The sequence below is a fragment of the Schistocerca gregaria genome, chromosome 1 (genome assembly GCF_023897955.1).
Source record: "Schistocerca gregaria isolate iqSchGreg1 chromosome 1, iqSchGreg1.2, whole genome shotgun sequence".
Taxonomy (NCBI): Eukaryota; Metazoa; Arthropoda; class Insecta; order Orthoptera; family Acrididae; genus Schistocerca; species Schistocerca gregaria.
Window position 1 is genome coordinate 394,944,020 of NC_064920.1, and position 15,846 is coordinate 394,959,865.

A 15,846-nucleotide genomic window follows, 5' to 3' on the forward strand; every position below is an offset into this window, starting at 1 on the left:
GAATGTACTTGTAATAAAGTAACAACACCACCTGTGAATGATAGCAATTCCATGCACTTAACTACTTTGATGCATGAAGAAAGCCTGATTAAGCATAGACAGTTTCAAATATTTAACGAAGAAAGCAAGAAAAACATACATCCAGTAGTTTTCATTCGAAACTTCAAAAGTGTTCTTCCAAAATCATGATCGGAAGAACAGAAAATACAGTTTGTGGTTTCACATATTTCTGGTGATGCTTCGCTCTGGGCATTAAATGCAGCAGAAGCTTGCAAGACTTTCCACGACTTTGAGAAGGCTTTCCTTTATCAATTCTGGTCAGCGTCTACTCAAGAGCGACTCCGTAAAATTGTTTACAATGCAGAAATGTACAATACGAAGTCAGGTTCCTTAAGAAAGCACTTTAAAAAATATATTAACATGACCCGCTACTGGGATGAACCAGTAACCACGAAAGACTTACTGCGAGTGTTAAAAGCTATATTACCCATACATATTAGAGAAAAATTATTTAATGTTACAGACACCGATCTGAAAGAATTTCTGTCTGTAATTCATTCTCTGGATCTAGTGCAAGAAGACGCCAGAAAAAATTCTGACGTGATCAGCAATAATAATAGTCCTAATAGAAAAATTCATGGAATGGAAATAATGGAAATAGGGGCGAAGGTAGTCCAAAGAAAAATAAAAGTAAAGCTTAAAGTAACGGAAAATACAATAATAATAATAATAGTAAGAATCCCTACAACCAAAATTCTGGTTATCCTAATAATAATAACAGTAACTATCAAAAGGCCGAAGAACATCAACAACCGAATGGTAATCAGAGGCCGCACCACAATGAAAATCCAAACAATAACAATAGCAACCGAAAGAGACAAAGTGACATCAGACAAGCCTAAAAATAAGCGGGGTGACTGAATATTGGCGACAGCCAGGGCCAAGTCATTGGCAGCCGCAGCAAAATTCTATCAATTCAGGTCAGCCAATAAATTATGTACAGGCTATATCTATACCAAGCAATCAATATTCACCGTGGTGGGATCCAAGCAGGCCTCCTCCGACTGAAAACTCACAACATGTTAGAATAGTGGAGGTACCTTCGGAAGCAAAACAAAACACTCAGAAGCCAACAAACTAATTTCGGTCCCTGTAGGCCTCCGCCAGGTGACCGAGGCCAACAATGAAGGCAATAGATCGACAGAACAAAAAATAAACATGGTACGGTATCAGGATGGCAACAGGATCGAAGATGAGCTATATCAGGAACCTGCGTCTCTGATAAGCCACAAAGAGAAAATATCCAAGCAAGTGTCACCGGAGCTGTAAATGGTGTAACAACTACTATTCTGCTTGACACAGGTGCGAATGTTTCAGTTATGAACACGCAGTTTTTCAAGAAGGTATTGGAGATAAGGAGATTGCCGATTTTGCAAATTGTAAGGTTATAGGGGCATTGGGAGAAAAGGCACAGAGTGTAAAATACCGGACACCGGTGGAAGTTTCCTTGGGAAATGATGGCTTATTATGCACGTTCCTACTAATCGATATACCGAGCGAGGTGGCACAGTGGTTAGCACACTGGACTAGCATTCGGGAGGACGACGGTTCAATCCCGTCACCAGCCATCCTGATTTAGGTATTCCGTGATCTCCCTAAATCGTTTCAGGCAAATGCCGGGATGGTTCCTTTGAAAGGGCACGGCCGATTTCCTTCCCAATCCTTCCCTTACCCGAGCTTGCGCTCCGTCTCTAATGACCTCGTTGTCGACTGGACGTTAAACACTAACCACCACCACCACCTACTAATGGATAACTTGTCAGTTCTGGTGCTTCTGGGTTTTGAGTTCCTTCGGGAAAGGGAAGCTGTAATTGATCTCGCCCGTGGGACATGTGCACTTAAGTATCAACAGCGACACATAATATTAATGCTGAATCGGGAGTTCGGTGCGAACATTCCGCTGATGAGAAAAATGAATCTTTGTCAGCAAACAGAAGTTGTTAGTGTTGGATCATAAGCACCCACAGATGTGTCACAAAAATCGAAATAACGATATATCAGCACAAGACCTATTGCAGAGCACCTTACTCGGTCCCCTGGGCGAAGAAAAACGAAGTGAATATACAAAGGATCAATCAGAAGTGCAAGTGCACTACCCCATAACTGTAAATATAATGTTTATGGTAAAATAATTAGCAGTAATAATTTGATAATATTATGTATGTATTAATTTATAAGCTTTTATGTCAAGTATTACACTGCAATGTTCTTGAATTATTTGATCAAGGAGTAGAGAATCCCCATAATAAATGTATTTTTACTCTAAAAGGGATAAATAACGTGATAAACACTTGAGTTTTGTTGCATTAAATGTGAGGAATTTTACCTTTCTATACGTAGGATAGAAATGATTAAAATGCTTAAATAATGTATTTGTTCGTGTGTAAGAATGGATATAACAAAAATATTTTCATAAGATCGAGTCATGTAGTCCCACACACGTAGTGAGTGTTGGTGGTATGTGAGCTGTGTGACTGAAAAAAAAATAAAAATAAGTAAAATAAACTGCTTTCACCACTAGTGAAGTGAAATCTTAATGTGTACTGATTTACGTACACGGTTTCATTACGAAGTCATTTAAAATGCTCTTATGAGCAACATTCCGGTTAGATAAACCGAACATGGACATCTGTCCCAAAAGCATGGTAAATAACAATCCGAATAAAAAAATAAAAAATAGAAATATATAAATATATGTATCTGTAATAAAAATGGAAATGTACTGTTATCTGGACAGTTCAGTAATGATCTCATGGTCAAGATAATGTAGCAGGTTCTGAAAGTTTTATATTTCTCATATTTAGGTGACAGTGTAAAATTTTAAATTTTGTTATTCAGTCATGATAATATGAACTTATGTGCAAGTGTACCAGACCTCATTACTTGGAAAGTGTGATTTGCATATAGATTGTCTGTTAAGTACTGTGGAAAACTACTGACAGCAATCAGAACAGTGAAACGTGTTTCGCAGGACATTATCGTTATCTGGACAGTTCACTAATGATCTCAAGGTCAAGATAATGTAGTAGGTTCTGAAAGTTTTATATTGTCTCATGTTTATGTGACAGTGTAAAATTTTAAATTTTGTTATTCAGTCATGATAATATGAACTTATGTGCAAGTGTACCAGACCTCATTACTTGAAAAGTGTGATTTGCATATAGATTGTCTGTTAAGTACTGTGGAAAACTACTGACAGCAGTCAGAACAGTGAAACGTGTTTCGTAGGAACTAGTGGACGCGTGAAGAACTGTGATTTACATTATGAATAATCATGAACAGTGATAAAAACTGTGATCAGGTAACCTTATGAACGCTCTTGGAGTGTCAAAGTTAGCAGCAACGCTATGAACGTTGATTATTGTTGACTGTATTAAAAATTAATCTGAAGTGATGACCTTTAGTAGTTTGATATGAAGCGTCTCCGTGTGCCAAATTTAATGTGACAGACTGTACAGCCAGCAGCGCGGCAAAACAATAATGCAACGTTGGCTACCCAGCGCGTCGCGAAAATATTTATATTCCGCCTAAGTAAACAAAGCACACTACGGACACTTGTATGATTAACGGTGCAGTGTTCAAAATGTGCATATTGTGATAAACTTACATGTGAATCACTACATTGTGTTGAACAGTTTCAAAATACAGAACATACTCCAAAAACAGTCTAATTCCATCCGTGTGAATGCAGGTGAAATGGACGCTAATAAACTTTTCCACAGGATGAGAATTGTAATTATCTTGTCACTGGTGCTTATATTTTGACATTTCATGTACCCGTCTTAAACTGAGGGACGTGGGAAAGGAGAAACAAGACCTGCTGCAGCGCGACTTCTAGCCAGCAGCAGATCCAAAACACGATGCAGCCGACGGCAGCCGACGCCCCACCGACACCGCCGGGGTGTCCAGCAGCAGCCACTACCTGTCTGCGGTCCAACGGCTCGACACGGGGGCGGTCTTACGACATCAGCAGCAAATTCTTATAACATTCGATAAATGAGTGACTTTGGAAATTATGATATACCACCATGAAAAAACATTTATTATCTAAGATGCTTACAACAGAGTCATACATTTGCATTTTCCAGCATATTTTATTATATTCAAGTCAAGCCTGACTGTTAAAAGTACTTGTCTGTATTTTCTTGAAGCCCCTTGGATGGTTTTATTCCCGGTTTTCCGAGTCCAGTGAACCCAAATGGGGGGGGGGGGGGGGGGATAAGTTATTCCGGGAAGTATTTGCAGCAATTTCCGAGATAATACAGTCACTGAAGTCATTTAAACTACTCGATTCAACTATAATTTTGTCATGTACAAAAAAACATTTAAACTAAACATTTGCATCTTGAGAGTGGCAAATCTACGTGGATTACGTGGACTGATAAAAAATATATACAATAGATAAACTATTCTTTTTTTCTCAGCCCAAGGGGCATTGTAACATCCACGTGATAAATTTTTGGCTACAGTGCGACGAGGGGAAATTATGCCTCTAACAGTTATAAACATTATCTATTCGACATATGAAAAAAACAATGTAAACGATTATATATATTAATTATTTATATAATATTCTATGATGTAATTGGACATGTCGATGTGTAGCATACAAAGACAATGATAATTGTAAATTCATTTTATGATCTGCGTCTGTCTTCCTTTGTTTTTACCTTTTGTTGGATGGCTTTTGTAGGTTCAGCACGCAAGACGCGTATCAAACTGAGGTCTGTTAAGAAATTGTAATTATTTCTTAATTATTCCTTGAAAATAGAGTTCATTATTATGATAAACATGAATGAATAATTATTTGTAACTGTAATTCCTCTCTCGGTAAGCATTATCTGTGTTAATTATTTCTTTCCGCTGCAAGGAGCGCAGCCATTGATGATAGCGATTTGTATCGCGTTTTTGTCTGTGTTTTGCTTAGAAACAAATCAAATGTTTGCTTGATGAAGTCTAAATAGTGCACAATACGAAAGTAGAGTTTCTGTAAAGTTTAATAAGCATTTAAAATACATATTTGCTCTAACAATAGAAAGTCTCTATCAATTGTCTGTCGCCATCTTAATAATTATCTCAGGGGCAAATTTAGACTACGAAACACTGCAGATATAAATGTCGAAGGTAGTACAAATGTGTAAAAATAAATGTGCACCGGTGGTTCCGAACTCATTTTAATGAAAATAATTCGAATTAGACTGGTTCTTTAAAAACAGTGCTCATAGCACGATCGTTATAACAAACCTTTCTAGCTGATGTATGGAGCCGAAATTAATTACGCACGAGTTGCGAAGAATATTGTTTCAGGTAACATACGTCAGTGTTGTGCGCGGCTGATATTCGGTGGTTTTAATGCTCATTTTGCTGAAGATAACTGCTTCCATCTTAATCGATAGTTGTATAGAATTTGTTGTATGAACTGTGATTTAGTGACACTTACACAACTTACAGACAACACTTTAACACGACGTTAACTTGGAGTTCTTTAGCAACTTGCTCAAATCTTTAGCCGGGAGAAAAATTGTTTAGTAATTACTCAATGTAATAAAATAAGATTATCATTTCCATTTACAAATTAGTTAAATACCAAACCACTATAATAACCCAGCGAACGCTGCAGTAACCAGACTTCCCGGAAAACGGGTATTTTCCCGGTTTATCGTCATAACATACGGGGTCCAGAAAAATTGTTGTCGGACGCTCAAAAGTCCTGGAATTCATTTTTTTAAAATATATAATGTTCTATAAAAATTTTTACAGATTTTGATTACACTGAATACAACACTACACGTTAATACATTTTAGCTTATTTTTTAAACCACCATAGCCCCACAGTAATCACTGTATCAACATTGATATAATAATTTATTTTAAGCGGTACTGTGGCTGAAGACTAGTTGTGTCGTAGTAACAGTTTCAGGCCTTACAATTTGAGAAGAGGTGTGAAAACTGATTGACGCGCCACTTTAACATTGTCATTGTCAGAACAGCGTAGCTGCTGAAGTTAGGTCAGACAAACTTTAATGCTGGTTTCTCGTTTTAGTCTTCTGATACATGTTAGAAATCTATTTTGTGACAAATCTAAAGTATTCAGTGAGAAAAATATACGTGTGCAACTATAAGAATGCAGTGGGAATGTATTAACTTCCGTTGCACGAAAACTGTGAAAGCAAACACTCCGAATCATTTCACGGCAATTAATATGTAAAAAAAACCACCACATGTCTAATGAAAGCATGAAGACCGACTGAAGTTGAATCGTAATGATTGGAAACCGGTAACGGTACCTTTTGAATAAAGGAACTGTAAACAGCCGGCCGCTGTTTCAGAGCGGTTTTAGGCGCTTCAGTCCGGAACCGCGCGACTGCTACGGTCGCAGGTTCGAATCCTGCCTCGGGCATGGATGTGTGTGATGTCCTTAGGTTAGTTAGGATTAAGTAGTTCTAAGTTCTAGGGGACTGAAGACCTCAGATGTTAAGTCCCATAGTGCTCAGAGCCATTTGAACCAACCTCTTCATTAAGTTCTCGCTCATCATCTCATGTCTCCAGTTCAAATACCGAATCATGATCAGTGTCTATTACAAATTTCTCATCACAATCGTCACAGTCACTTAATTCTTCCTTTAACCACAGCAGTACTATAAGATCAAAATCGGGATGATCCACCTTAATCCCTCGGTAAGGACTGGCCGCCGATGACATAGCTGCTACCCAAGTGTAGTCTCTTAGACTGAACAGAAACATTCGCAAGCCACTAAGTTACGTCTAATACGTTGCTGTCTCAAGACCATCAACATTAGTCGTATTTGTTTTCTGTACATCCAGTGGATTGAGGTAAGGAACAGACTGGAGGTGAACTCTCTTGAAGCAATCTTACAGATCCTGTGCAACTACGAATTCGACTATGTAGAATTTTAGCACTACGTCTTAAAGAACACACACATGATAAAGAAGGCTGGAAGTAGTGAAAAATTCCCTTATATGCAAGGATAATCAACCCCATCAGCCAGCGCTCAGCAGTATTTAAAGCTTATGTTAATTTCACTTTATTTATTATTACTCAAACAGATATTGTAGAAACGTCAGAATTAATTTGTTTTTATCATTTTTACAAATAGTTTATAGGCTATCATCGAGTTAACAAAACCATATTCACAAATTAAAAATGCGGGTACAAGTGGATGAGTCTATTGGAACCTAGCTGGGAGTGATCCGGTTTTATCCGAAAGCTTTTTGCGAACGCTAAATTACGCACATGTCAGATGTGGATTAAAATTTATGATGCATTTAATGTTAGTAAAAAAAAAAAAAATGTTACGAGAAACTGATAAGCTAGAAATCCCGTTAGGTGTGACTAACGAATTATTGCCTGCAAACACACCCATGAAATAAGCCATATACAGCAATAAGAATTGCCAACACTGCTGTCGCGCACTAGAGAACATTCAACCGTAAGACTCATCATTGAGGCCAGAGATGCTTAACTGCGTCTTGTCGCAACTCACACAGGTTGTATTTGTTCTCTTATCGTTTGACAGGTAGCGATATAGTCAATGATTCCATGTATTCGTTTCTTTGCCGATTCTATAGAGGACCTCGTTGCTCGAAGTGTGCGATTTCTGAAGAAATTTCCAATCACGCTGTCAAGTTGTAAGTAGGCTCTTTAGGTTTTCTTATTGGTAACGCCACATAGCGCTCTGTATGAAAAATCACTGGCTGTGCTGTGCGCAGTCTGTGGCTAGTTTGCATTGTTGTCTGCCATTGTAGTGTCGAGCAGCGGCAGCTGGATGCTAACAGCGCGTAGAGTTGCGCAGTTGGAGGTGATCCGCCAGCAGTGGTGGACGTGGGGAGAGAGATGGCGGAGTTTTGAAATTTGTAAGAATTGCTGTCACGAACTGATATATATATTATGACTATTTTGGTAAATACATTGTTTGTTCTGTATTAAAATCGTTCATTTGCTAACTATGCCTATCAATAGTGAGTGCCTTCAGTAGTTTGAATCTTTTATTTAGCTGGCAGTAGTGGCGCTCGCTGTATTGCAGTAGCTTGAGTAACGAAGATTTTTGTGAGGTAAGTGATTCGTGAAACGTATAGGTTATTGTTAGTCAGGGCCATTCTTTCGTAGGGATTTTTGAAAGTCAGATTTTCTTGTTTGCTGCGCATTGCCTTATATTAGTTGTAATATTGCTGCCTTTTTTTGCCAATTTCCGTTTTTTTTTATCATTGCTGTTTGTGTTAATTGTGTTGTGCTGCTGCATTGCCTCGTCCCTTAGTTTAGCATCTGAGCTCAGTAGATTTAAGTTAGCTTAAGAGGAGGTAGACTATATAAGAAACTAACTGAACTGGAAGAGAAGCTTTAAGAAAATGGTTTGGCCAAAAAAGTAGTGTATAGTGGAGAAAAACTATTTTTGAAAGAGGATGTGAACAGAATACAGAAAGCAGGTTTAGATAGGACTTTTTGGGAATAATGATGAACTAAGGGAGATCTCTATGCAAAATACTGCAGTAAAACAAACCCTGTCCTTTCCTTTTGTATTATCCGTCTATGTGTTTATGTACCCTTGGGTATTTGTCTTTTTCCTGTCTTTATGTGTTTAGCTAATAAGATTTATGTTGTAGAATTTTTCAAATACTATGTTATTTTCTTTGTAAATATGTTCAGACATTATTTATTGTGTTTTGTTTTAATGCTCATGTGTGAAGTTGATGTTTCAAAAGTTATTCTGATCTTTTATGTATGTACTTATGTCATAATTTTTGTAACACTGATGTATTTGCTATTTCCGTTCTTTTGTAATGCCTATACTACTGCAAATGTTATCTGTATTGTTATGTTCTTTAAAGATGTATTTTGTAACTTTGTTATTGCATTCTTATGTTATAAAATTGTAATTGACACCAGTTCATCAAATTAAGTAACTTGTAAATTACATTTCACTGCACACGTTTCTGTTGGTCATTGTATATGGATAATATGTGAGAAGTAGGGACTGATAGTGTTTGCATGTGTGTTAATAACTCAGTAAGGGACTGGATAACAGCATTGCTGGTTCTAAGGACATTTCAAAACAATTTTTCTGAGTGCACAAGTGGTGGTTATGGACTTGTTATATTCTCCGCAAGACTCTTCGATGGTGATTGTGCACCTGCACAGTCGCAACAGATAGCTGCTAGCCATCTCTACAAGGACTACAGTGGGTCTGCATCTTTGATGGCCCACCAATACCATTATTTCTACAAGGACTGCAGTGGGTCTGCATCTCTGGTGGCCCACCAATACCCTAATCTCTACCAGGACTACAATGGGTCTGCTCTCTGATGACCTAAGTACCAATAGTCTTCAACTTCGACTGACTCTGCTGTGGGTTTGCTCTGTTGTGGCCTATTACCTGTCTGCATGTCAAGAGTCAGCACTGTCTTTCCGTTGGAAGGACAACACTACTTCTTCAAGACTGCATGGAAATCCACTACTTCTGTGTGCATTTTCTTTTACTACTCAGACTTTGAGAAAAACACTACTATTTTACTGTGAGGAATGATCAGGACTGTCTATATGGACTGTGAGAAAATTTTAGCTTTTGACCAACATTGTATCAATAAGTGTGTGCATTTGATATCTTTGTTAAAGTAATTATGAAAAATTTTATCAAATCATTATTGGCCACTGCCCAAAACAATTTGTAAAAATTTGTTGTGGGGAGCATGGGGGCTATGTAAGTAGGCTCTTTAGGTTTTCTTATTGGTAACGCCACGTAGCGCTCTATATGAAAAATCACTGGCTGTGCTGTGTGCAGTCTGTGGCTAGTTTGCATTGTTGTCTGCCATTGTAGTGTCGGGCAGCGGCAGCTGGATGCTAACAGCGCGTAGCGTTGCGCAGTTGGAGGTGATCCGCCAGCAGTGATGGACGTGGGGAGAGAGATGGCGGAGTTTTGAAATTTGTAAGAATTGCTGTCACAAACTGATATATATATTATGACTATTAAGGTAAATACATTGTTTGTTCTGTATTAAAATCGTTCATTTGCTAACTATGCCTATCAGTAGTTAGTGCCTTCAGTAGTTTGAATCTTTTATTTAGCTGGCAGTAGTGGCGCTCGCTGTATTGCAGTAGCTTGAGTAACGAAGATTTTTTGAGGTAAGTGATTCGTGAAACGTATAGGTTATTGTTAGTCAGGGCCGTTCTTTCGTAGGGATTTTTGAAAGTCAGATTCCGTTGCGCTAAAAATATTGTGTGTCAGTTTAAGCACAGTCTTGTATAATTTTTCAAAGGGGACGTTTCATAAGGACCAGTCGTGTATAAATTTTTCTAATGGGACGTTTCAAAGTATCTTCATGTAAATACCTCACAAAAAAAATTTCGAACTTTTGCTCAAATAACACAGCGCGCTTCCTCTCAACACAGGGTGACCCACACCTATATCGAACAATCATGTTGGATTCACGATCGTTGGTCTGATAGATGCGGTGTTAAGTACTGCCTCTTCCTGTCTACCTCGCAAAATTAATATGCGCTAGTACAAGCCCGCGAGCACGCACATTCATACACACACACACACACACACACACACACACACACACACACACACACACACACATGCAAGATGTACATGGAAACAGAAAAAGAATTGCGTATTTTTTTTTATATATATCGACTTGTACACTACGGTGGATATATGTGACACGACAATATAGCGAACAGTCGACAGCCTCACACTGTAGTAACACTCCCTTCAGATCACTTAAGTTATCAGTAGAATGGGTGCCCGCCCAGATCTGCCTAGCGCTGTTGGCCAATGGGATGCTCTGAGCCCTTATGAGGCCACTTGAGGAGTTACGTGACTGAGGAGTAGCGCAGCTTCACTCACGAAAGCTGGCGACGGACGAAAGAGCGGTGTGCTTACCACATGCCCCTCTATAATTGCATCCAGTGACGCCTATCGTTTGAGAATGGCACGCCGGTTGGTTGGTAACGTTGGGCCTTTCAGCACTTGTTCGGAACGAGCGTAGTTTAATACTGCGTACTAGAATCGAATTGGGTCCCTGTCTCTCGCTGGCAGTTCTGTCTACGTACTGCGCTATACGAGCTCACTTCGTGGCCGTACTCACAGCCTCAACTTATCATTAGTTTTTCCAATAGGCCGCTAAAGAATAGAATTATGCATTCGCGTTAACATCGCTGAATCGAATCCTCCGTTATACAGTATCCCCACAAGTGCTGGCCTATCTGCACACGGAAGGACCCACTGTTGTCTCAGGTGCAAGACACTATACACAGCAGTTATTTCGAAGGAGACACTATGAAACGTGTTATGAAACGTCTTCGGATAGCGCTGTTGATAACCAGCTTGTCCCAAAAGATACGGAGGTGCCGCGCGGGATTAGCCGAGCGGTCTTAGGCGCTGCAGTCATGGACTGTGCGGCTGATTCTGGCGGAGGTTCGAGTCCTAATTCGGGCGTTGGTGTGTGTGTTTATGATTAGGATAATTTAGGTTGAGTAGCGTGTAAGCTTAGGGATTGATGACCTTAGCAGTTAAGTCCCATAAGATTTCACATACATTTGAACATTTTGATACGGAGGTAAATATTTACATGATTCAGACTCAACAGGGAAAGAAAAATTCTCAAACATTCAAAAATACCTTATTGGCCACTGGTTCTTTATTTTATCCGAATTGTTGGTCCCGGTGACGGCTGTTAGTATTTTCTCAAACTACTAATACAAGGAACTACAGCTGATTCTTCTAAGAGGAACAGCAGTAGCTCGTTTCCAAGTAAATTACGTTTCTGCTGCTAAACATCTAATATCGCTCCACTCAAGCAACATGGAGACGGACTAAGTTAGGTGCAGCAATTATTATCTGGGTGGCAAATAGTACCACTTTCGGCTGCCGCAACTCCAACGATAGAGCCAAACATATGATATGGAAACGTGAAATAATAATCAGTCTTGATCACAAGTTTTTTCTGTTAAAAATTAAAAATCACATGTCAGTGGTAACCGGTTTCGATTAGGGAAAGACGTTTGTTGATCCTTAAACATGGATCAAAGATTCTCCTTCGGAACAACAGTTTTAACTTGGGTCGCAAAGATTGCACATCTAGAACGCTGAAAATCATTTGCAATAAATTATTAGGCCTAAACGCACAACCAAGCAACGTTCCCACCATGAATTCCTGTCCATCAAAACAGAACATTAGACATTGTCGTCGAACTCATAGAACTATGGAAGTCAGTCATATGACAATGCAAGCAATATGGTTGGTAATTACTCTATCATCCAAGCCAGAATTGAAATACGCAACCTTTTTCGTGTGTGCGCCCTGTGTACAGCTTACTCACTCAATTTGGCAGAATAGTGTGCTGCAGTGCGTTGTCCTCAAGGTGCTTCATATTTCCGTTTCTTGTAACAAAATTACACTTTTATCCCTGCTCCAACGGATAGTTGCAATATTTTGCAGTCAAAATTATACAGTTTACTCTCCGTAAAACGACCGTCAGAAAGAGGATTGCCATGTCGTCACGGTGCCTGGTAAAGTCACAATATTAGCTGGGAAAAAATAATCAACTTTGGTTCGGCAATCAGAATGATTAAACTCGAAAGGCATTACTAGAGGCGAGGCAACTGGAATCCTGAGCAGTCGAGTGCGGAAAGTGCGATAATGGCAACTTTTTGACCAGTGATGTTGAAGAGATTTAATTTTACAAATACTTTGTTGCAAAGTGTCGATACCCATATTGGAATTGAATGAAGTTGTACCACTATTTAATTCAATACGTTCGAGAAAGCTGTTCAATGTACGATACATATGAAAACGCTGGTATCGAAAAGAGTAAGATAAAAATGTACAAGACAGCCACAAAAAGGGAAAAGCCAAGACAGCTGAAAGTGGATGAAACAATCGAGCTTGGTACTAATTTTGAAGGAAAAGAGGATTTTCTGATGAATACATTTCTCTTTATTATAGACAGATTGATATGCATTCGAGAAAAAGAAAAAGTCGTTGGAAGAGTTTTATTGCAAATTTTGAGTTCCGCGTAAATTTCCTGGACGAGACATCACTGAACTATTGAAATGTGCTATAAAACTGCAGCACGGCTGCAAAGAGGACTTGGAAGCCTTTTTGAATGATGAGGTTTTTCATTTCAAAGCATACTTAAAAAGCAAGGAAGTAAAAATCTTCCCCGTAAGTACTTTGTATAGAGTGTTGCACGAAAACCACATTCAAGAAATGTTTCCTAATTTTGAGAATTACTACGAACACTTTTGTTAACAGCTGCAACCGAATGTTCGGCCGAAGGCTCTTTCTCACAACTCGAAAGTACCACGAATTATTTGCCAAAATCAGTGTCGCAGGATGAAGTCAAAAGCCATGCCGTCCATTGTATTAATTCCAACGTAACACGGCAACTACAATATGAAGATGTGATCGACGAATTTTTCTAAAAAGAAAGCACCCCGTAAACATTGTTGTCTGACTTGAGTATTGTGAGTTAAGTATGCAGATACTTATTATTATTATCAAGAGTAGTTATAGTATTCAGTCACGCTTGTATGTTAGTTGCTTGGTGGTACATTTATGTCGAAATGAGAGGAGGAAGTATTTCACTGTGCACAGGAACGTAGTTAAATTCTCCCCTGTAAAGGACCTGTTTTTATTCGTTCCCAGATGATTGGAAGTTGTTGGATGCCAACATTTTTCCTGTACAATACTAGGCAGGGTAATCTATGGTGTTTCTCACGTTTCCATTCTTTGCCCCATCCCACCCCCAACCCCCGCCCCCTCACCTCCGCCAACCGCGCGGGATTAGCCGAGCTGTCTAAGCCGCTGCAGTCATGGACTGTGCGGCTGATCCTCGCTCGGGAATGGGTGTATGTGTTTGTCCTTAGGATAATTTAGGTTAAGGAGTGTGTAAGCTTAGGGACTGATGACCTTAGCAGTTAAGTCCCATAAGATTTCACTCACCTCCGCCTGTACAAAAGCGTTGTGAGGATAACGTCGCTGCAGTATCAGCTAAGATAAGGATGGCGTCGTCGTGGCCCTCTTCCGCACGAGATGCGTGTCGATCAACTCTTCATCAGTAACACTACCGCACTGTCAACTTACAACAGACGCTATCGGAGAAAAACAAGCCAAAGATAGATCCGACCAGTACTGAACGCCAGGTTGTGAACGAAGAGTTTTTAAGGGTATTACTGTAGTCATCAAAAAAAAAAAAATGGTTCCCAACAATATACCTATACACAGCATATACCTTAAATATTTTTAGCGTGGTGCAAATTCAAAGATGAAGGGGGGTAAGAAATCAATTGACACGCAATAAATGTGTAACTACTCTCTGGAGAGCATGCCGAGGATTGCTATTTCTGGCAGGAACCTCGTCGGGACACTCTGAAATGGGACTGTAGCAATGACAGTTGGGCGAGGATATTTTTAACAATCGGTATATCTTTGCTCCTGGCTGTAGATATCTTTGCGCCGACATTGGACTCGGGACACGTTGCAGCATTCACTTTTACGGTAGAGTCAACAGAACGGAAGGGTTAATGATGCTTGAGAACTTTAAAAGCTGTTGTTAGTTCTGCAACAGCTACGAGTAATTCTTCCTGGTTATCTTCTTCCACCATGAATTTAGAAACAGGCTTTGCTGTCGATGCTACCGCTAATCTATTTGTATGGTTCTTCATAGAAATGTGATGCCTCAGATCTGCCTTACTCCCGTGAGTTACTGAAATCAAACAGGTACAAATGTCATACAACGCTTCCGGACGCGTACGTCCTTCCGGGACAAAAGGTAACTCTTTTGTGCATTCATCCGAAGAGTGACACTTTCTGTTTCCATCCTTAGGCCTTTTGCATGCTATGGTAAGCACTACAATGTACACAGTCGACAATAACAATTTAGTCGTCAAAGTAAACGTCACTATATACTTTCCATAAGAGCGTGCAAAAATTTGACACGACACAAGAGGGTGCTGCGCTGAACAATTTGAGGTAGGGAACTTGTGGTCGGAGAAGACAGCTTAAGGAGATACTAGGAATAAAATCACAGTACTGTGTACTTTTTTATTTACATTAGTTAAAGTTGGGCCAACAGCCTTGCCGCAGTGATAACACAGGTTCCCGTCGGGTCACCAAAGTTAAGCACTGTCGGGCTGGGCTAGCACTTGGATGGGTGACCATCCGTTCTGCCGAGCGCTGTTGGCAAGCGGGATGCACTCAGCCCTTGTGAACCAAACTGAGGAGCTGCTTGATCGAGAAGTAGCGGCTCCGCTCTCGTAAACTGACATACGGTCGGGCGAGCGATGTGTTGACCACATGCCCCTCCATATCTGCATCCAGTGACGCCTGTGGGCTGAGGATGACACGGCGGCCGGTCTGTACCGTTGGGCCTTCCTGCCCTGTTCGGGCGGAGTTTAGTTTTTTTAGTTACCGTTAACTGCAAATACCATCACTGACACAATGAAAGTACCATTTGTACTGTGTCTCACAACATGTGCTGAAACGGACGGCCATTAACCTCAATCCACGTATGACATCGGCGAACAAGATTGCGACCACTCTGACAATTATCCCTGGCATGTTTTGATTCACATCACAGGCAGCTAAAATCCTGCTAACTAATTCCATTTTCGTATCCAGTGGGGTTTCAAACTCAAGTGAGTGTAGATATCCCCATAGGAAATGATCAAGGGGATTCAGGTCAGGTGATCTCACAGGCCTTGGAAAGGACCTTCCCTTCCAATCCAGCGACCAAAAAATACTTCTTAGTAATCAGTCTCG

General features: G+C 39.8%; 1 pseudogene; it reads left to right on the plus strand.

Moving 5' to 3' along the window:
* The first annotated feature begins 15,152 nt into the window (after window positions 1–15,152).
* Window positions 15,153–15,270, plus strand: LOC126290416 (5S ribosomal RNA; annotated as a pseudogene).
* Window positions 15,271–15,846: the final 576 nt, after the last annotated feature.